This window comes from Schistocerca piceifrons, chromosome 6 (genome assembly GCF_021461385.2).
Source record: "Schistocerca piceifrons isolate TAMUIC-IGC-003096 chromosome 6, iqSchPice1.1, whole genome shotgun sequence".
NCBI lineage: Eukaryota > Metazoa > Arthropoda > Insecta > Orthoptera > Acrididae > Schistocerca > Schistocerca piceifrons.
The window spans coordinates 334,721,696-334,743,729 of record NC_060143.1 but is presented as its reverse complement, the minus strand read 5'-3'; the positions used below and the strand labels follow the sequence as shown (position 1 = coordinate 334,743,729).

Here is a 22,034-nt window from a genome sequence, read left to right as displayed (position 1 = left end):
TTCAAAAAGTGAACTTTCAGGCTCATTAAATATTCTAAAATTTTAAACTTATTTAACATTGTAGCTATAATAGAAACATATTCTGAGCCTTTTTCATGCCCTAAGAACTTTGTAACGACTTGCTTGAATGATACTCATGCTGCTTTCTCATTTAAGGTAATTGTGGATTCAAAGTTAACATCAAACATCAATATTCGAATGTCGGTCAGACAAAGACGCCTTCTTTTAGTTTAACTTCTGAAAGGTGTGGAATCTTTTGGCAGAGACACTTAAAACATGGTGCATCTTTAGGCAAAGCCTTTACAAACTGTTTCGTTAAGCCTAACTTTATATGTAGAGGTGGCAGGAGTACGCTTTTTGGATCTACAAGGTTTTTGCGTAAAATGTTCTTCTCACCAGGTTTTAAAGACTCCCTCACACGCCAGTTCTTTCTGCGCCAGTGTTGATCCCTAGCCGTATTGTCCCATTCACATAAGAAACATGGAAATTTGCTAAAGCCACCTTGCTGACCAAGGAGCATGCATGTTACTTTTAGATCGCCACATATCATCCAACCATGAGCAGAATAGCCTATTTTATTTAGCACTATTTCTAGGTTTTCATAGTTATCTTTCATATATACAGAATATCCAACAGGTGTAGAAGCATACATGTTACCATTGTGTATTAAAACAGCCTTTAAACTAGTTTTGGATGAATGTATAAACAGCCTCCAGTCTTCCTTTTTGTATTCAATTCCAAACTCATTCATCAGACTGGGAATATCTGAGCACTACGCTAAATCACCTTCTTGTTGAAAAAACTTGTAAAATTGCTGCTCTCTCTTTCTATACATGTATATGCTGGTTCCAACTGTCAATAAGTTCTTTTATTTTAATCTGGAGCCAAGCAATTCAGCTTTTTATTTCATTTACTCCAGATCCCTAACCAAATCGTTAAGCTTGGTTTGAGTAAACAATTTGGGTTCTAAACTTTCTGTATTACAGTGGGATTCATCATCATCTGGTTCATCTAAATCACACTGTACATCAGAAAATACTTCTGTTTGAATAGAATTTAAATGATCTGGTGGTTTAGGAACTGGTAAATCTACACCATGCCCTACTGGTTGGATGGTGGACAGAAGGTTAGGGTAGCTTACTTTCTTGTTTTTCGAATTATGACCAGTAATATCAACACTGCAAAAGTGGCAATCATCGAAATGATTTCTTGGCTCCCTCCATATCACAGGAAAGCAAATATAAAGGCTTTTTTCTCCTTTTCGACCATTTTCTCAGATCTTCAACACACACACATAACATACCTTATGCGGCGCCTGAGATTTATGTTGATCACCAAGTTTAGATCCAACGTATGATAGATAAACCTTTTTCATAAAGTCTGTAATATTTCTTTGGTGTTTTTAATCACAAATTCACCACAAATATAACAAAAAGTGTCAGCAGAGTTTTTACACCCACGGTTAGACGTTGTACTTAGCACATGTACAGGAAACGGGAAAGTGAGGTTAGGTTGACAGTAAACAAAACACTATCTGTTAACACAAAAATAGAATCGACCTTTTTTTGCCAGCAAATGTTTTAGAGCAGTGACACCAATGTCATCTACATTCATTACACCTCCTTTCTAAATTATTTTAACTACATAAAAGCTGTTAAATTCTTTAAAAATCGCTTAATTCAATAAATTTAACTGTAAAATGTGAATAAATGGTGGGTGATAAAGTTCTTTGAGTATCATATTCGGATTTTTCACCATAAAAAACATAAGAAGGTATTTTCAGCAAAAACGTTTTTCCATCGTTGGCCTGCGTAATACTGGATGTAGAAGAAGCCAGCCACATTGTGACCTGTCACTGGGACGAGCTTGGCATATTTTGCTTGCTGAGAAAGACTGAAGCCGCCAGGGACGCAGCAACAGTTGTATTGTGCCTCACCCTCCCCCCCCCCCCCCCCCCCCCCCCAGATTGTTGTCAGCGTGCCAACTGGCGGCAGGGCAAAGCGCGCTTTAAATTTACCCACCCACCACGGGCGGCGCCGGGCGTGCATACGGCTAGGGAAGCCGTCCGTCATAGCTGATCAGTCAGGAAGAGACAAAGACCTTGTAAAAAATAACTAGACTCACTGGTGGCGCTGCAGTCGCGGGACAATTTGAACCTTCGGCTGGACGCCATTATAGTGGTTGTAGTCTGATGTGTTGTGTAGTATTGTTGTTTATGAAGATCCTGATTCAACGTTGTATATTTGTTGGGGCGTACATACAGTATTTGTTACTCGTAATTCTACTGTCTGTACATTCCAATCAAAAGAAGTACAATGGTGAAGAGTTACGCAGCGATTAATTGTACAAATAAATTCGAGAAAGGAACGAATAATACATTTCACAGGTGTGTGAATATTTTAAGTTGTTTCGTATGTCAGTGCACTTGCTTAATAAAAGTTTTTGTAACACGGTATTAGCATAATGTCTGTGCATCTATTTGCAGGTTTCCTTTCTCAAAACCACAGCTGTTACAAAAATGGTTACACGCTGTCAGGAGGCAAGATTTCCGATCGACAGAATACCATTTTATATGTTCTGATCATTTTGAAGAAAGTTGGCTGATCGTTAGTTTTTTCATGGTCTAGGTTAGGTTGAAACTTGATGATTTGGTCGTGTGTTGCCAAAGCACTATGACATATGTAACGAGCTTCTCGTCATAAAATCTAAAGCAAGGTAGCATCAGAAAATATCTATTAATATAGTGGGCAAATCTTTGAGTATTTTGATCCATTTTGCGTACATCTATCGTAAATGAACTACGAAAAATGCTAGGGATCCAGTACATAAGTTTTAGCTACGGCTGATTCCATGTAGTACGTAAGATAAATTCATTAACAGTGACTAGTTGCTGTTTGTTCATAAATTAAAAAGTATATTGTAGTAAAGCATTTAAATGAGGCATTATGTTTGCGACCTAACTCAAGGGAAGGCATTTTATAACCAAAAGCGATGTATAAACATTCGAACTCTGTGCGTCAGTTTACCACTCTAATGGCCGCCGCCCAGCTATTCAATTTGTCCGCTCTTCACAGTCGACCACTCGTGCGGTTGTGGGGGCCTGGGAAGAGAGCTGGTTCATAACGTAATATTGTAAAGAACCAACCTCTCGCTACTAATCACAGCTTCAAGGAGCCAGGCACTGTGGGCGAGAAATGTCACACTAGCTGGCACGTAACGACAACATTTAATACGATGGGCATTCAGTAACTAATGCAACACTTTTTTTTCTCCGCCAATTTCGGTTGAAAAAATACGGATTTTGGGAGATCGTAGAATATTCTCGTTTTAACCCCTATAGTTGCATTAGATTCCGGTAGGTGCGGCTGTGTATGTAAACTTCAAAATGGCGTCTGTAACGGAGGTGCGTTCGAAGCAGAGAGCTGTCATTGAGTTTCTTTGGGAGGAAAACCAAACCATCACAGATATTCATAGGCGCCAGTAGAATGTCTGCGGACATCTGGTAATGTTAAAAACCACGATGAGTCGTTGGGCGAGGCGTCTGTCAGTATCGCAACAAGATCGTGCAAAACGTGTCCGATCTCCCTCGTGCAGGCCGGCCACACACAGCTGTGACTCCTGCAATGTTGGTCGACGGATCACAATGAAACACCTCCCTGCACAACGGGATGTCTCTGTTAGTAGTGCTGACACAGTCGTCCTCCAGTTGGGATACTCACAGCTGTGTGTCCGTTGAGTTCCACGCTGCCTAGCAGAAGACCATAAGGCGTTAGGAGGCTATTTCTGCCAATTCTTTGAGGAACATCGTCACAAGAGACGAAACATAGGTTCATCACTTCGAACCGGAAACAAAACGGCAATCTATGGAGTGGTGCCACACGACGCCTCCTCCTAAGAAAACGACCAAAGCCGGTATCTCAACTGGCGAAGTCATGGCGACCGTCTTCTGGAACTATGAAGGGGTTTAATGTCCTCTCTCATGGTGCAACGATCAACTCTGAAGCGTATTGTATGTTCTTCCTCATCCACCCTACAGCTCGAAGCTCGCACCTTCCGACTTCCATCTGTTTGGTCCAGTAAAAATGGCTCTAAGCGCTATAGGACTTAACATCTGAGGTCACCAGTGCCATAGAACTTAGAACTACTTAAACCTAACTAACCTAAGGACATCACACACATCCATGCCCGAGGCAGGATTCGAACCTGCGACCGTAGTGGTCAAGCGGTTCCAGACTGAAGCGCTTAGAACCGTTCGGCCACAGCGGCTGGCACGTTTGTTCCAGTAGACGGGAAGATTATTGAGCAGCAAGACGTTGGTTCCGACGTCGACCAGTAGAATGATACCAAGTGGACATATAGGCCTTCCCAGTAAGGCGGCGTAAGGCTGCTGCACTGAACGGAGATTATGTTGAAAAATAGGGTTTGTAGCCAAATGATTGAGGAATAATGTGGTGTATTGGAATCCTGAATAAAACCAACCTGCTTTCAGAAAAAAATATGTGTTGCATTTCTTATTGAACGCTCCTCGTTCATACACGTTGGTCCGCGACCTTTATTAGATTATTTTGTACGAAGAACATTACAGGCAGGGTAGGGTGAGGTAATCTGGCGGCTGCGGTGGCAGCGGTGAAATGTGGGAAACCCATTCGGCAATATGCTGTCATTAAAAAAAATGAAAAACATTAATCAAGACATTAAAATTACCTGCTGCAGTTGCCTTTTAGTAATTCCATTCAAACGTAAAAGGAAAGTCATTATTTACAAATAACTCTCTCCATCTTAAAATTGAAATGAAATTTTAGGACAACTCCCCAGTGAAGCCGACCAAGTGACCAGGTTGTTCTTAGTCTTGTTTTCACTGCTTGGGATGAGAGGGTGATCATAGTTCCAGGTTTATTCCACGCCTAGAATTTCCAGGCAAGCAGAACGTTTCAAGCGTTGACTTGTACAGAATCTCTCAGAATTATTACAGCTCGCCTTAAAAAGTAAAATGAAACGTTTAATAAAGTTTATACGTCTGGATGAAACAAATTTTCGCAGTACACCTTAGAGGGCTACGACACACAGTGAAACGTCTCGACACACAGTCAGGAAAGCTTGATCGTCGTTATCCTTAATGGTGGAAGATGGAAACCTAATAATGCAATATTTGGCCAGGGTGACTGGACACATTGGCATATCTGAATAGGTTAAGCGTTAAAGGAGACATGGAAATTTTAAGAAATAGCGTAGAAATATGTCGACAGTTATTGTAAAGGTGCCCTGAGGGTGATCCCCAAATGAGTGAAACGAAGGTAAAACTGGTTCGCAAAAAGCAGCACTAAGTGAGGCAGAGTATTATTAACGGCAACTGAATGGAATAACTGCCAGTCTTCGGGAGTGTTGTGGTTGTCTAACTATGCTGCGTAGTGGTCTTTGTCGCTTGATGCGAAAGTATAGCAATAAAAAATTTTTGGGGAGTTCTGGAAACAACGGAAAGCAAAAGTTTCTGTCAAGATTGCTGTGGCGTGAGTATGTAATACACTGCTGGACCAAAAATGTCAAACGCACTGAAGTGGAGGAAGAAAATAAGTGAAACTTCGTGGTTTAAGAGGGAGTGAATAGAATCAAATTTGCAAATCTCTTGGCAGTATGAGCCCACTTGTCAGTACAAAGTTACACCTCCTCTGGCCTGGATACAGAGGCTCATTTGTTCAGGAAGGGTGTCAGGAAATCATTGTACCCTCTCCGGTGGCAAGTTGGGCCATAACTGTTCTAAGTTGGTAACTTGCCGTGGACAAATGGTTCAAATGGCTCTAAGCACTATGGGACTTAACATCTGAGGTCATGAGTCCCCTAGAATTAGAACTACTTAAACCTAACTAACCTAACGACATCACATACATGCATGCCCGAGGCAGGATTCGAACCTGCGACCGTAGCAGCCGCGTGGGTTCGGTCTGAAGCGCCTAGAACCGCTCGGCCACTGGAGTGGCTGCCATGGACATTCTGGATATTATTAACAATGCCACATTCAGCGCGTTTCCGTGAGAGCGTTCAAAAATGTAACAGGACATAGAGAATACTCCACTGAACAATTTGAGGCAGGGAACTTGGGGTCGGAGAAGCCAGCTTAAGGAGATATGAAAGTAAACTTGTCTATCGCTTTGTCTAGCACTGCTGTTTTTCAATTTATTCTCAACAAACATGCGTAGAAGTTTACATGTATTGTGCTGTTTATTTGAATGTACATTCTTTATTTCCTGCAAGAAAACAAGGAGGACGAGTCTGATTACAAGGAAGTCATGGTGCAGTTTTTAACAAAACCTTACTTGTCCATAAGGTGGCTCTGTTATATCGTATTTATATTGTCCCATGACAGAACGTGCTATGAATCAACGAGACGGTGCACCGCCTCACTGCAGTGTGGATTTCCACAATCATCTTAGTGCTGCATTTACTGGTCGCTAGATTGGAAGGGAAGGCCACCTATTCCATGACCTGCGAGGTCATTTGACCTTAATCCCCTCGATTATTTCCTATGGGGATATCTAAAGTCAATTGTGTATGAGACCCCAGTGGATACGCAAATGGAATTAGTAGCCAGAATTGTAGCTACCTGTGAAGTTATTCGAAACACACCAGGGATAATTGTCAGGGTGGTTCAGAATCTTGTTCACCGATGTCTTGGCTTGCATTGAGGTTGGTGGCCGTCAGTTTCAGTACATTTTGTAAGATACAATACATATGATAATTCATTGTCTCAGTGATGGTACTTGCAGTTAAGTGTAACTAATGTAAATAAAAAAGGACACAGTACTGCGATTTTATTCCTATTGTAAGTAGGCTGTTTAGGTTTTTTTATTGGTAACGCCACCTCTGTATAAAAATCACTGGCTGTGCTGTGTGCAGTCTGTGTCTAGTTTGCATTGTTGTCTGCCATTGTAGTGTTGGGCAGCTGGATGTGAACAGCGCGTAGCGATGCGCAGTTGGAGGTGAGCCGCCAGCAGTGGTGGATGTGGGGAGAGAGACGGCGGAGTTTTGTAATTTGTCATGAACTGCTATATATATTATGACTATTAAGGTAAATACATCGTTTGTTCTCTATTAAAATCTTTCATTTGCTAACTATGCCTATCAGTAGTTAGTGCCTTCCTTAGTTTGAATCTTTTATTTAGCTGGCAGTAGTGGCGCTCGCTGTATTGCAGTAGTTCGAGTAACCAAGATTTTTGTGAGGTAAGCGATTTGTGAAATGCATAGGTTAATGTTAGTCAGGGCCATTCTTTTGTAAGGGTTATTGAAAGTCAGATTGCGTTGCGCTAAAAGTATTGTGTGTCAGGTTAAGCACAGTCGTGTATAAATTGTTCAAAGGGGACGTTTCATATGTTGACCCTTAGCCGAGGATACCTCACTGGAATCTTCTGATTTTTTTCTTGTAGTTTGTGTAATTAGTGTAGCTTTTGTTTATTGCTAGTGCGTAGTTGTAGAGAAAATCTCCTTTGTGGTTGCAGTCTTTCATTGTACAGTAAAACAGTTGTGGCATGCATGTAGATTGGCACCAAGTATTTCGCAGCTGCAAATAACTAGATATTATTTTCAGTGTTATGTTAATGTGTTCTCTTATTTTGCTCTTCAAATTGTGCTTTTCTGTGTTATCGTGTGAAATATTGTGACAATTATGGCGTGTGAAAAACGTAATACTAGGCTCCAAAGTAAACTGAGAAATGACAGTGAAAACGAAAGCAGTGTGTTAGCGTCACCGAGTAATGAATTAACTGATGTTCAAAGTAGTAATTTGGTAATTGTGCATAGGGAAATGGAGCAGGCTGCAAACAATGGTGTAGACAGTGAAACAATTACTGAACAGGGAAGCATTATCGATCGATCGGTCGGCAACAGCTTGCCTCAGGAATCCGAAATGACAGGACACAATCTTGCAAATACTGTAGATTCAGGTTTTGCATCCTCACCGTTTTCTCAAATAAGTCAAGACACATTTTCTGCTTTTCAAACTGCGAATATTGCCGGTTCAAATGCATTGCCGAATAGCACTGAGGAACATGTTTCAGACACCAGTGCATTGTTATTACAATTAATGCAACAAATGGGACAAAAGCTTCAAAAGTTAGACATAATGGAACAAAATCTTCAAAAGTTAGACATAATGGAACAAAATCTTCAAAAGTTAGACATAATGGAACAAAATCTTCAAAAGTTAGACATAATGGAACAAAATCTTCAAAAATTAGACACAATGGAACAACACCAGAGACAAACACAGCAACAGTTAGACGCAATGGAACAAAATCTTCACACCATGCTTGAACAAACACGTGAAGATTTAACTACTGAGTTACATAACATCGAATCGAAATGTCAAAAAGTCTGTAATGACGTAAAAACACAAATTTGTGACCATTTCCAACCTATTTTTTCGCTTCATGAAAATGCATTACAGAATCACGAAGCAGCCATAAAAGAACTGCAAACTATTGTTCATGAAAATCACAACACCTTGCAAGCTAAAATTGACTCAGTTGCATCTACCAATTCGGTTTCGCAACTTGCAAAAACTCAAGAGAACTTAAAGGACACAGTAGATACGATTTCAACACAAATGGACACTCTGAAACTTGGTTCAGAAAACCACACTGAGGAAATAAGTACACTATCGGAGAAAGTAGCTGAACTTTCGGATCAGTTCACTAACTTATCTGCAAAGGTAGATGATGATCTGAATGGCACAAGACCTGTAGCCATCACTGACACAGAAGAGTACGAACAAATTAAGAAATTCAAACAAAACCAGAATCAAATTAATACGCAATACAAAAGAGAAATCCAGGAAGTACAAGATCAATTGGCACAAGTAATACAAAAATTTCATATTTCAGAGGACACTCGCGCTCCAACAAGGGAAGAGGAACTTAGAAATACGGAAAAGCCACAAAATAATAACACAGGGCATTTCGGAAATTATGAAAGAAATTGGCAAGGTGCACCGAATTTTGAGATGGAACCGCCGACACGACGTAACAATGATCGATATGCGACTCGCCGACATGATGACTTTGACTTTAAGCTGTTCATTACTACACGTAAATTCAAAACATTCAAGAATTCTGGCAACGACATTCATCCACAAGCGTGGCTCTATCAATTCTCTCATTGTTTTCCTCCCAACTGGTCATTGGAGCACAGGTTAGAATTTATGTGTGGCTACTTGGAGAATGAACCAGCTGTAAGAATGCGATCGGTCATTCACGATTGCCACAATGAAGGAGATTTTTATCATGCCTTCCTCTCAGCATATTGGTCTCAAGCTACACAAGACCGAGTAAAACATAGCATCATAATGATGAAACATTTCGAACAATCTGAATTTTCCAGTCTTGTGAAATATTTTGAAGACATGTTGCACAAGAATCAATACCTGACAAACCCATACAGCCCCTCAGAACTCATCCGTATTTGCTTAATCAAATTACCTGAACATTTACGACATATTATTTTAGCAGGACGTTGCAAAGAAGACATTGAGGCTTTTCAGGGACTGTTACAAGAACTGGAAATTGACACTGACAACCGGGGAACGCGGAAACAGGAGCACAACAATTACAGATCACATCCGTCACAATTCCGCGATGACAGAAATAATATACGACAAGGCTATTCTTTCAACGTAAATCGTGACCGAAACAGACACCACCCGTATGACAACCGTTGGCAGAGCAGTAATAATTACAGGGAAAGATCACCTCTCCGCGGTAATGACTATCACAGAGACAATCAGAGAAACAGACAATATGGGAACCAAAATAATTATTATCAAGGGAGACAGAATAACTTTAGACGCAACGGTCCAGCGCGCAGTTACGATTCAGGGAGAAATTCTCCGCCACGTGACCGACAAGAAAGAAACTATGGCATCTACCGACATGACGACAGACGATATGATCGTAACGACAGACCTGAATTGCATCAGAACTGGCGGGATTCAAACAGAGCAGGGCCCTCTCGAGGAGGTGAATTTGTAGAAGTTAGGTCTCCAAATCCCAATAACGACACGCGCCAACAAAGAGACAATAGGCAATGACTCATACCGCTGGCAGCCACGAAACCTACGTATGAAACTGACGACGCAGGTGCCGTAGCTAGTAATTACGTAAAAATGGAAGACATTAGGGACATCTTACTCCAGGAACACGACATAAAACATAACAACATTGCATATCCTGTGATTCACATTACAGTAAATGATGTAAAATTTACGGCAGTACTTGACTCTGGCAGTCCCATTTCAGTAATTAGTGAAACAGCCTTTAGCAAATGCAACAAATCGAACGATTGTCCCACACTTCAGTTACGTAAGATAAAATTACAAGGTGCAATCTTTGGAAAAAGTGTAGATGTACGCCAACAAACCAACTTAGAATTCTTTTGTCAAAGCCACAGCTTCTCTATGAGCTTTCTTATTGTTCCATTATTGTCGACGGAAATTATATTGGGAGTAGACTTTTTGAATGAATACAAAGCAATCTTAAACTTTCACGTTGCTGAAATAAGTTTAGAGAAAGAAGGTAAGTCAGTAGCTTTGAAATTTGAAGATTGGCTCTCAAACCATGACGAAATTAATCGGCTTTACCTTCTGGTAGACAACAGTTCGGAATTTTCTACGGAACTAGACCCTAACAATCACTCTGCAAGTACTGACAGGGATGATATCGATGGCATATTTGAAATTAATGAGTTAATTCAGAATAAAATTCAAACAATTGAGAATTGTAATGACACTGATAGGCAGGACCTTTTTGAGATTTTACAAGCACATTCCACAGTTTTTACTCAGAAAACAGGAACAATCAAGGGATTTCAATACCAATTTCGTGTTTGTGAGCATACTAAGTTCTGGGTTAGACCATACATAATTCCGGCGCATTATAGGGACCGTGTTAGAACAGAAATACAATCTATGCTTAATGAGGGCATTATTGAGCCTGCAGTAAGCTCATACAACAATCCATTACATGTTGTTGAAAAGAAAAATGGATCGATCAGGCTTGTCTTAGATTCGAGACAAATCAATACTATCATCATTCCTGAAACAGACAGGCCGCAAACGTTGGAAGAACTTCTTCAAAATTTTAATGGTGTAAAAGTGTTGTCTTCCATTGATCTCAGATCCAGCTTTTATCAGATCGAGCTTCATCCAGAATGTAGAAAATACACAGCTTTCCTTTGTTTCGGCGTTTGTTATCAGTTTCGGAAACTTCCTTTTGGTTTGAACATTTCTTCGGCAGCATTCATTCGCGGGCTAAATTACCTGAGTTCTTAAAACGTCACATCACCTTATATGTAGACAATATTCTGATAGCAGAAGCCTCATGGGAACAACACACTCGCATCCTCAACAGCGTGTTACATATTTTTGCAGAATCTGGAATTACAGTTAACTTGGAAAAGTCTGAATTCGGTAGGTCAAAGGTGAGGTTTTTGGGACATATTATTTCTTCTGAAGGCATTCAGCCAGATCTTGAAGAGTTAGAAGCAATCAGAGCCATTCCAGTTCCATCCACAAAAAGACAAGTCCGCAGTTTTCTAGGTCTCGTAAATTTTTACCGTCGTTTTCTGAATATGCAAATTCTTGTTACACCAAAACTTTGTTCTCTCACTGGAAAAAATACTATTTGGAACTGGGACGAACAAGCACAGTTGGAATTCAATTCTTTGAAAGAAGCGTTACTTCACGCGCCAATACTGGCTCATCCAGATCTGTCACAAGATTTCTGCCTTAGCACGGATTCTTCTAAAGTCGGTCTTGGTGCCCATTTATTTCAAGAAGCCATAGAAAATGACATTACTGTTCAGAAAACCATTGCTTTTGCTAGCCGAGTGTTAACAAAATCTGAAAAAAATTATTCCGTTACTGAATTAGAAGCTTTAGCTATCGTTTGGGCATTTAACAAATTCCGTTTCTTTCTTTCTGGTAAGCACGTAAAAGTATACAGTGATCATCGTGCATTACAATTTCTTATGTCCTCAAAATTAAATCATGACAGGTTAAAACGTTGGGCATTGTTTCTGCAAGAATTCCGCTTCACAATAGTCTACATTCCCGGCAAGGAGAACATTGTTGTGGACGCACTGTCACGCGCACCAGCTGGGCTTGAGAAAAGTAACACAGAAGGCAACCTCGAGAAAAATTTCAGTATTCTTTACATTCAGAAAGTCGCCTTTGAAAACTTCATCACCACATCTTTAAAGGACATTGCTCATGAACAAGATAAAGATCCGATTTGGAAAGACATCAAGAGCAAATTGTATGAAAAGACACACACACAGATCCGGCATTATTACCTGGTTAGAAACAACATACTCTTCAAACGCTGCACTGTTGATGACAAGCTATGGGTACTTCGCATTCCAGACGATTTTGTTAATAAGCTCATTTGGTACATTCATTTCAGCTACGCACATTTTGGTCCACGAAAATGTTATCGTATTCTTCGAACGACTTGTTATTTCAACAATATGGAAAAGAGAATTCGAAGAGTCTTGTCTATTTGTAAACTTTGTCAAAAGGCGAAACCATCTACTATCTCACATCGTGCTCAGTTGTTTCCTATCATTCCTTCTAAATTAAAAGAATTTGCTGCTGTTGATCTCTTGGGACCGCTTGTCAGAACATCTAATGGATTTTCGTACGTTCTAGTCGCTGTTGAACTTACTTCAAAATTTGTTTCTTTCACACCGTTACGTAAAGCCACTGGACGGTCTGTATCCAACGCCTTTGTTAAAAATTTCTTACGTGAAGTTGGACACGTTAGTAAAGTCATTTCAGATAACGGACCGCAATTCAGATCTGCTGTTTGGTCACTCATGCTTCGCCACCATAAAATCAAACCTGTTTTTATTTCATTGTACTCACCACATTGTAACCCCTCTGAACGGATTATGAAAGAAATCAATAAGCTTTGCAGACTTTATTGTCACAGAAAGCATCAGCATTGGGACAGATATTTACACTTATTTCAAAATGTGCTGAATGAAATGCCTCATGATTCCACTGCTTTACCACCTACTCTTGTACTAAAGAATGAAGAACCACTGAACAGAATCAGAGAGCTTGTACCTTTCCTGAATACACGTAAACTTCGACACAAAGACATAATTGATTTGGCTCTTAAAAATATAAGATCTGCAGCAGACATAAGGAGAAAACTACACGGTAAAGCAAATGCAAAGAAATTGTATATTGGTCAGAAAGTTCTCATTAAAGCTCATTCATTGTCACATAAGAAGAAACACTTGAGTCACAAATTCTTTCTAGTTTACAATGGACCTTACAGAATCCGACGTATACCACATGATAATTGCGTTGAAGTTGAAACTCTGCGTACTAGGAAGAGTAAAGGTTTACACCACATTTCACATGTAAAACCGTTTATTGAAAGATAATCTGCTTTTTAACTTTGTCTTTGCCACAAAATTTTTCACTTCACATTTCTAGTATGCTTTGTCAGACTGTTAACATGCAACAATGTTTGAAGTTAAATATCCAGTCTAGAACCTAGGGAACATTTTTAAACAGAAATTACGATTGCATTGTAATAGTGAACAGACGACACAGCGTTGTATTTGTACATTGTTGCTTGTTAGTTGCACGATTACGTAACAACTATCAGGCTCACATACTTAGAACATATACTGGCACTGCTAATGAGATTTTAATGCAGCATTTTGGTTTACTTGAAATTTGGTGTATCATGAGGTAAGTACATTGGCTTCTGCAGACCTTAGCTTTCGGAGGACGATAACTACGACACTTCCACAGAGATTATCTTACAGCAAGACACACATTTAGCGCTACAGGACACGTATTTGAGTGATTAATTTCGCACTTAAAACATGAATTTTTAAAGATATTTGAAGTACAATGATACGAAGTTTTTCTGTGATATATTTCATTCCATTGCTGTAATCTGTAACACCTGAGGGTATAATTACATTGATCCTCAGGGGGGTACACGCCTACTTTGTGTACCATGTGTTTGGCAAGCACAAGGAGCCCTAGCTAATATGGTATTTGCTTATACAACTTTACACATCGGTACCATATTTCTCTAAGACACAAATTACACAGCTATCTGATCATTTAACTGAGAGATAAACATTTTTTTTTTACTACGTCAGTGACAGATGTTTACGCAATTATACAGTTGGATAACTTCACACTTATGAAACTGTATTTGTCTGAACTTTGTAAACTGTTCATATTTTTTCGGAACCATTGTGATACTATGAGAGCTTTGAATGATGTATTTGGTATGGGATTATGATTTTTAAAGTGCGTTTGAGGCAGATGACACTTTTGACATGAGCAGAGAATTTTTTTAGGTTTTGAAATTATTGGAGGAAGCTACGACGATTTTAAGAGTTGATTGAGGTGTTATGATGTTATTATTACGATGATGATGTGTATTATGCGGTTGCGGTATGTTTATGATCAATAAGCTGATGCTATATGAGTTATTTGAGTATGCTACGTATTTCTTATGATGAAATATTGAAGAAGTGTCGACGAATAAGGTAAGGAATAATGAGTAGTGGTTAGGGACTCTGGTTTGTGAAAAAGGTTGTTGGAAACCAAGAATCGTACTTTAAGAGTTATGAAATGTGTGTAAATGCGTGAATGTATCACAATGCCGACGAAAACTTTTTGAACACTGTTATATTCATAGGATTTTGTTTCTACACATTTGAACGTAAATTCTCGACCTGTGAAATATTTTTATATGAGACTGTCACTGTAGCGGAAACTGGTGTCGTAAATAATTCGGTAAGAAAGTTAAGTGACCACCTGCACCTAATGCGTCGTGGGCACCCAGCTGGGCGACAGTCGCCTTGAAAAAAGCCATTAGCGTGTGCCTTCCAGAGGCACAGGTGGAAAAAAAAGGGAGGCCATTATCCTCGCTATTGACGTTCCTTTGTAGAAAGCAACGCAAAAACGACATGGTCGAACTTGAAAACATATGATTACACTGTGGAGCTCTTAATTTATGATATTTACTGAAATGCCTAATGAAATGACGAGAAATATTTTTATGTCTATACACCTGATTATGACTACTGTCTTTCTAGTTGAGAGATTTCCTGTACTACCTTATGAAATGCCATATGGCTAATGAATGATGTTTCATGCCTTCCTTTGTACATATTTGCTCATTTTCTTTAATATCTAGTTTCTAGCTGCACTGCAGCATTGGTTAAAATAGAATTTTATAGATGTACTAATATAAATATTTTCTGTCTACAGATCCAGTAAATAATCACTTTATGATGTACCTAAAAAAAAAACGAAGGAGCACAAAACATTTCACAGGAATTGCATACAGAATTTTCTTTTCAAGTACTTGGTAATTTCTTTTGTAGAATAAATTGTGATGCATCACTCTAGTATTAAGATGTGACATAGGTATTAGACATGGCCATTTTTAGTGTAATATTTTTTCTGCTTGAGCTACGTCATGTTTAGATATATGTTTTTTTTTATTTGCTGCTGCTGTTTGCCAGGCATAATGTTACAGAATTTGACTTTGTATTATGCTGTTAAGCCAGTTTTACTACGGATTTAGTTTTCTTGTTTCCTGCACAGTGCCTTATATTAGTTGTAATATTGCAATTGCTTTGCCAATTTGAATTTTTGTCATTGATGTTTGTGTTAATTGTTTTGTGCTGCTGCATTGCCTCGTCCCTTAGTTTAGCATCTGAGCTCAGTAGATTTAAGTTAGCTTAAGAGGGGGTAGACTATATAAGAACCTAACTATGGAGAATAGGGAAAGAATGCATTGAGAAGTTATATGAAAACGATTTGGGCCAAAATGAGTATTGTACAATGAGCCATAATTATTTTGAAAGAAATATGGTTAGAATACAGAAAAGAGGTATAGATAGGACTTTTTGGGAATAATGATGAATGAAGGGAGATCTCCAAGAAGTAAAGAAAGTTTTGTTTGCAAAATACTGCAGTACAACAAACCCTGTCCTTTCCTTTTGTATTATTCCGCTATATGTTTGTGTACCCTTGTGTATTTGTGTTCATCCTGTCTTTATGTGTTTATCTGATACGATTTAGGTTGTAGAATTTTTCTAATACTCAGCTACATTCACTATGATGAGGAATACTGTTATCCTCAAATACAATTTGCATTAATAATATGTTATTTACTTTGTAAAGATGTTTAGACATTATTTATTCTGTTTTGTTTTAATGCTCATGTGTGAAGTTGATGTTTCAATAATTATTCTGATCTTTTATGTATGTACTCATGTCATAATTCCTGTAACACTGATGTATATGTTATTTCGATTCTTTTGTAAAGCCCATATTACTACAAATGTTATCTGTAGTATTATGTTATTTAATGATGTATTTTGTACCTTTGTAATTGTATTTTCATGTTGTAAATTTATAATTGTATAGACACCAGTTCTTCAAATTAAGTTACATTTCACTGCACATGTTTCTGTTGGTCATAGTATATGGACAATATGTGAGAAGTAGGGACTGATAGTGTTTGCACGTGTGTTAATAATTCAGCAAGGGACTGGATAACAGCATTGCTGGTTCTAAGGACAATTCCAGAAACTTTGTGAGTGCACAAGTGGTGGTTTATGGACTTGCTATATTGTCCGCAAGACACTTCGATGGTGATTGTGCACCTGCACATTTGCAACAGATGGCTGCTGGCCGTCTCTACAAGGACTACAGTGGGTCTGCATCTTTGCTGACTCACCAGTACCATTATTTCTACAAGGACTGCAGTGGGTCTGCACCTCTGGTGGCCCACCAATATCATAATCTCTACCAGGACTACAGTGGGTCTGCTCTGTGGTGACCTACCAATACTCTTCAAAACTTCGATTGACTCTGCTGTTGGTTTGCTCTGTTGTGGCCCATTACTTGTCTGCATGTCAAGAGTCAGCACTGTCTTTCCATTGGAAGGACAACACTACTTCGAGACAGCATGGAAATCCACTACTTTTGTGTGCATTTTCTTTTACTGCTCAGACTTTGAGAAAAACACTGCTATTTTACTGTGATGAATCAGGACTGTCTTTATAGACTGTGAGAAAATTTTAGCTTTTGACCAACATTGTATCAATAAGTGTGTGCATTTGATATCTTTGTTATTGTAATTATGAAAAATTTTATCAAATCATTATTGGGCACTGCCCAAAACAATTTGTAAAATTTTTTTGTGGGGAGCATGGGGGCTATGTAAGTAGGCTGTTTAGGTTTTTTTTATTGGTAACGCCACCTCTGTATAAAAATCACTGGCTGTGCTGTGTGCAGTCTGTGTCTAGTTTGCATTGTTGTCTGCCATTGTAGTGTTGGGCAGCGGCAGCTGGACGTGAACAGCGCGTAGCATTGCGCAGTTGGAGGTGAGCCGCCAGCAGTGGTGGATGTGGGGAGAGAGATGGCGGAGTTTTGTAATTTGTCATGAACTGCTATATATATTATGACTATTAAGGTAAATACATTGTTTGTTCTCTATTAAAATCTTTCATTTGCTAACTATGCCTATCAGTAGTTAGTGCCTTCCTTAGTTTGAATCTTTTATTTAGCTGGCAGTAGTGGCGCTCGCTGTATTGCAGTAGTTCGAGTAACCAAGATTTTTGTGAGGTAAGCGATTTGTGAAATGCATAGGTTAATGTTAGTCGGGGCCATTCTTTTGTAGGGGTTATTGAAAGTCAGATTGCGTTGCGCTAAAAGTATTGTGTGTCAGGTTAAGCACAGTCATGTATAAATTGTTCAAAGGGGACGTTTCACTATTATCTCCTTAAGCTGGCTTCTCCGACCATAGGTTACCTCAAACTGTTCAGCGGAGCCTCCTCCTCTATGTCCTGTTAGATTTTTGCACGCTCTTACTGAAACAGCGTACATATTCTACAGGCACACAGGAGTGTCCCATCACGCATATAGTTCATAGAGACACCTTGCAGCGTTGTGAGACCGACCATGTAGTAAAATTAGCCGACACGGAAGTTATGGCTATAGTTAAGCACTATCACAGCCTCTTGTCCAGAGAAACTATTGAAATACAAAAACACGGGAATAGCCTCAACAAGAAAGAAGAAAGCCTTAAGCTCAACGGATCCTGGCTTCCCGTCCTGCAGCGAACGACCGTCGCAGGTAGCAAGAGGAAAACCGTACCGGAAAAGACTGCGGAGAAGCCCTCCGAGGCTGGCGTGCCAGGTACACATAGTGTGTGGCCGCGAGCTCGGCTCCAGTTCATCACCGGCAGTGGAGGTTGAAGCTCTGACAACGCCAGCCACTCGCACTGACGAAACGTCACTAAAATCATCATAACCCGAGACAGAAGCCAATAGGCCGTTTGTCAACAAATGGCCACGAAAGCCTTGACAGATTTGTACAATGAGACTCTCTTTCAAACTCCCTCACTGGATGACAACGCTATCTCACACGAATAAGCAGCATCGCTGTTCAAATGGTTCAAATGGCTCTGAGCACTATGGGACTCAACTGCTGAGGTCATTAGTACCCTATATCTTAGAACTAGTTAAACCTAACTAACCTAAGGACATCACACACATCCATGCCCGAGGCAGGATTCGAACCTGCGACCGTACCGGTCTCGCAGTTCCAGACTGCAGCGCCAGAACCGCGCGGCCACTTCGGCCGGCAGCATCGCTGTGTCCTTCACATTGATCACTCAACATCTAATCCTGCTCATGCTTCTTATATATCTTACCAGTCCTCGTAACAACACTAAACACGAACAACACTAATGCACCCTGAGGCAGATCTGCCTGTCACAGAGAACTGCAACTAATCTACATACCTGCAGATGGTGTGTAGCTGTAAAAACTGTAAAAAAATAATCTTAATATCTGACTACGTCTTCTGAGTGCTTCATTTTCTTTGTTAAGCAGTTTAATTCGGAATAATACACCAGCAGGCCAGAGACGAACAGAAGACGAAAACCCTTCAAACGTTCGAAAACACACGCGTTTGTGGCAATGATCTAGTGTATTATTTATCCCGCTTTAAAAATACTGCACTGAAACAGGTAATTTTAGTGTCTTGACTAATGTTTTTCAATTTTTGATGATGGCATATTGATGAATAGGATTTCTACATTTCACCGTCGTTACAACCACCACGTGACCTCACCCGACCCTGCCTGTAATGCTCTTCGAACACAATAATCTAATAAACGTCGGAAATCCAGTTGTACGTACGAGGGGCGTTCAATAAGTAATGCAATATTCTTTTTTGGAAAGCAAGTTGGTTTTATTCAGGATTACAATACACCGTATTATTCCCCACTGTTTTCATTTCAAAACTACTAAAGGTTAACCATCTTCCGAAAAACGGGATAGTACGGCTAATGTTACTTTAAATCCGTCTTGATTGCAAATTTTTTTTTTTTTTATTATTCATATGACCGGTTTCGGTTCATTCAGAACCATCTTCAGATCTGTAAAAATAATTATACTAATTTACTATTTCACGAAAGCAAATCTTTTTCATCCTATCTTATCAACATCAAATGTACCAGAACGTACCTGATATTTAAGTTACAGGAGTAACCCGTCCAATTCAGCAACTTTCACATGCTACGTCACATAAAATTGGTTGGCAGAGTGCACGTCATTTATATTAATTATGACACTATTACCGACAGGTGGCGTCTGGTACATTTGTTACATTCCATTTGCACATACTGCATTCAGTAGATCTTTTTTATATTAAAAATATGTAATTAAAATATGTAGATGTCAAAGCTAAAATCTGTACTTGTCAGGATTAAAAAACAGTAAAATTATCATTTTTATACGATCTAACAGGCATAGGGCGATTTATATATCTATGGTGCTGGTGTGAACTTGTTTTCTTCTACGGTCTGCTTCCGTGGTTCCCGCCACTTTGGTGTTGTGCCGCGGTCCGCTCAGTCGTCTGCTGTCCATCGCCGCGGGCAAGAGGGCCGCACAGGAGGGCCCCGTCAACGACGCCAGGCGTTGCACGCGTCTTCCGGCTTCTCCACCGCGCACCATCTCTCATCCCTTGGCCTGGATCTCCATACGCAACAGTTGTCATCTTAGTAGGTCGTCATAAATGCTAAAATAGGCGTTATGATTGAATTCGCTTTGTTCGTTGAGGATTAAATCCGGATCTTTATTTTTATGGGTGTATATTTCGATCTCTTCTAAAATGTTAAGGAACCGTCCCTTGTGAGCTCTATGCAGGATGTCTAAGTTGTTTTCAATATTCGTGACTGAGTGCTTTGTCGCAGCCATATGCGCCCCAAAAGCTGTTTTGTTTTGAGAGTAGGTGTGCTCCCTGAATCTGGTTTCAAAGTTCCTACCAGTCTGCCCTATATATTGTTTACAGCAGTCATTACATTTGATTTTATATACACCTGAATCCTGAAATTTATTCCTATTACATATTCTGTGCCGGAGCTTCAATTTTAACGTGTTATTTGTTCGGAACCCTATTTTAACGTCGGATTTACGAAAGCATCTTTCAATTTTGTCTGCAATTCTTCCATTGTAAGTGAGAGCTACATATTTTTTCTTGTTGTTCCTCTTAACTGCTACTTGCCTTCCTTCTGTTTGTTCCATTTGCCTCTTCTTTATCTTCCTATAAATATTCATCACCTGCTTACACGTATATCCGTTCGCGAACGGATATACGTGTAAGCAGGTGATGAATATTTATAGGAAGATAAAGAAGAGGCAAATGGAACAAACAGAAGGAAGGCAAGTAGCAGTTAAGAGGAACAACAAGAAAAAATATGTAGCTCTCACTTACAATGGAAGAATTGCAGACAAAATTGAAAGATGCTTTCGTAAATCCGACGTTAAAATAGGGTTCCGAACAAATAACACGTTAAAATTGAAGCTCCGGCACAGAATATGTAATAGGAATAAATTTCAGGATTCAGGTGTATATAAAATCAAATGTAATGACTGCTGTAAACAATATATAGGGCAGACTGGTAGGAACTTTGAAACCAGATTCAGGGAGCACACCTACTCTCAAAACAAAACAGCTTTTGGGGCGCATATGGCTGCGACAAAGCACTCAGTCACGAATATTGAAAACAACTTAGACATCCTGCATAGAGCTCACAAGGGACGGTTCCTTAACATTTTAGAAGAGATCGAAATATACACCCATAAAAATAAAGATCCGGATTTAATCCTCAACGAACAAAGCGAATTCAATCATAACGCCTATTTTAGCATTTATGACGACCTACTAAGATGACAACTGTTGCGTATGGAGATCCAGGCCAAGGGATGAGAGATGGTGCGCGGTGGAGAAGCCGGAAGACGCGTGCAACGCCTGGCGTCGTTGACGGGGCCCTCCTGTGCGGCCCTCTTGCCCGCGGCGATGGACAGCAGACGACTGAGCGGACCGCGGCACAACACCAAAGTGGCGGGAACCACGGAAGCAGACCGTAGAAGAAAACAAGTTCACACCAGCACCATAGATATATAAATCGCCCTATGCCTGTTAGATCGTATAAAAATGATAATTTTACTGTTTTTTAATCCTGACAAGTACAGATTTTAGCTTTGACATCTACATATTTTAATTACATATTTTTAATATAAAAAAGATCTACTGAATACAGTATGTGCAAATGGAATGTAACAAATGTACCAGACGCCACCTGTCGGTAATAGTGTCATAATTAATATAAATGACGTGCACTCTGCCAACCAATTTTATGTGACGTAGCATGTGAAAGTTGCTGAATTGGACGGGTTACTCCTGTAACTTAAATATCAGGTACGTTCTGGTACATTTGATGTTGATAAAATAGGATGAAAAAGATTTGCTTTCGTGAAATAGTAAATTAGTATAATTATTTTTACAGATCTGAAGATGGTTCTGAATGAACCGAAACCGGTCATATGAATAATAAAAAAAATTTGCAATCAAGACGGATTTAAAGTAACATTATAAAATCACTGATTGCTGTTATCCCATAAGACATTATGTCTGTTTTTGCAAA

At 39.5% G+C, this 22,034-nt stretch overlaps 1 protein-coding gene across 1 annotated transcript in view; it reads right to left on the bottom strand.

The window, feature by feature from the left end:
• The window catches only part of LOC124803069 (acylphosphatase-2), a 176,524-nt gene that overhangs the window by 50,199 nt on the left and 104,291 nt on the right, over positions 1–22,034 (bottom strand). The gene's annotated exons all lie outside the window — the stretch shown is intronic.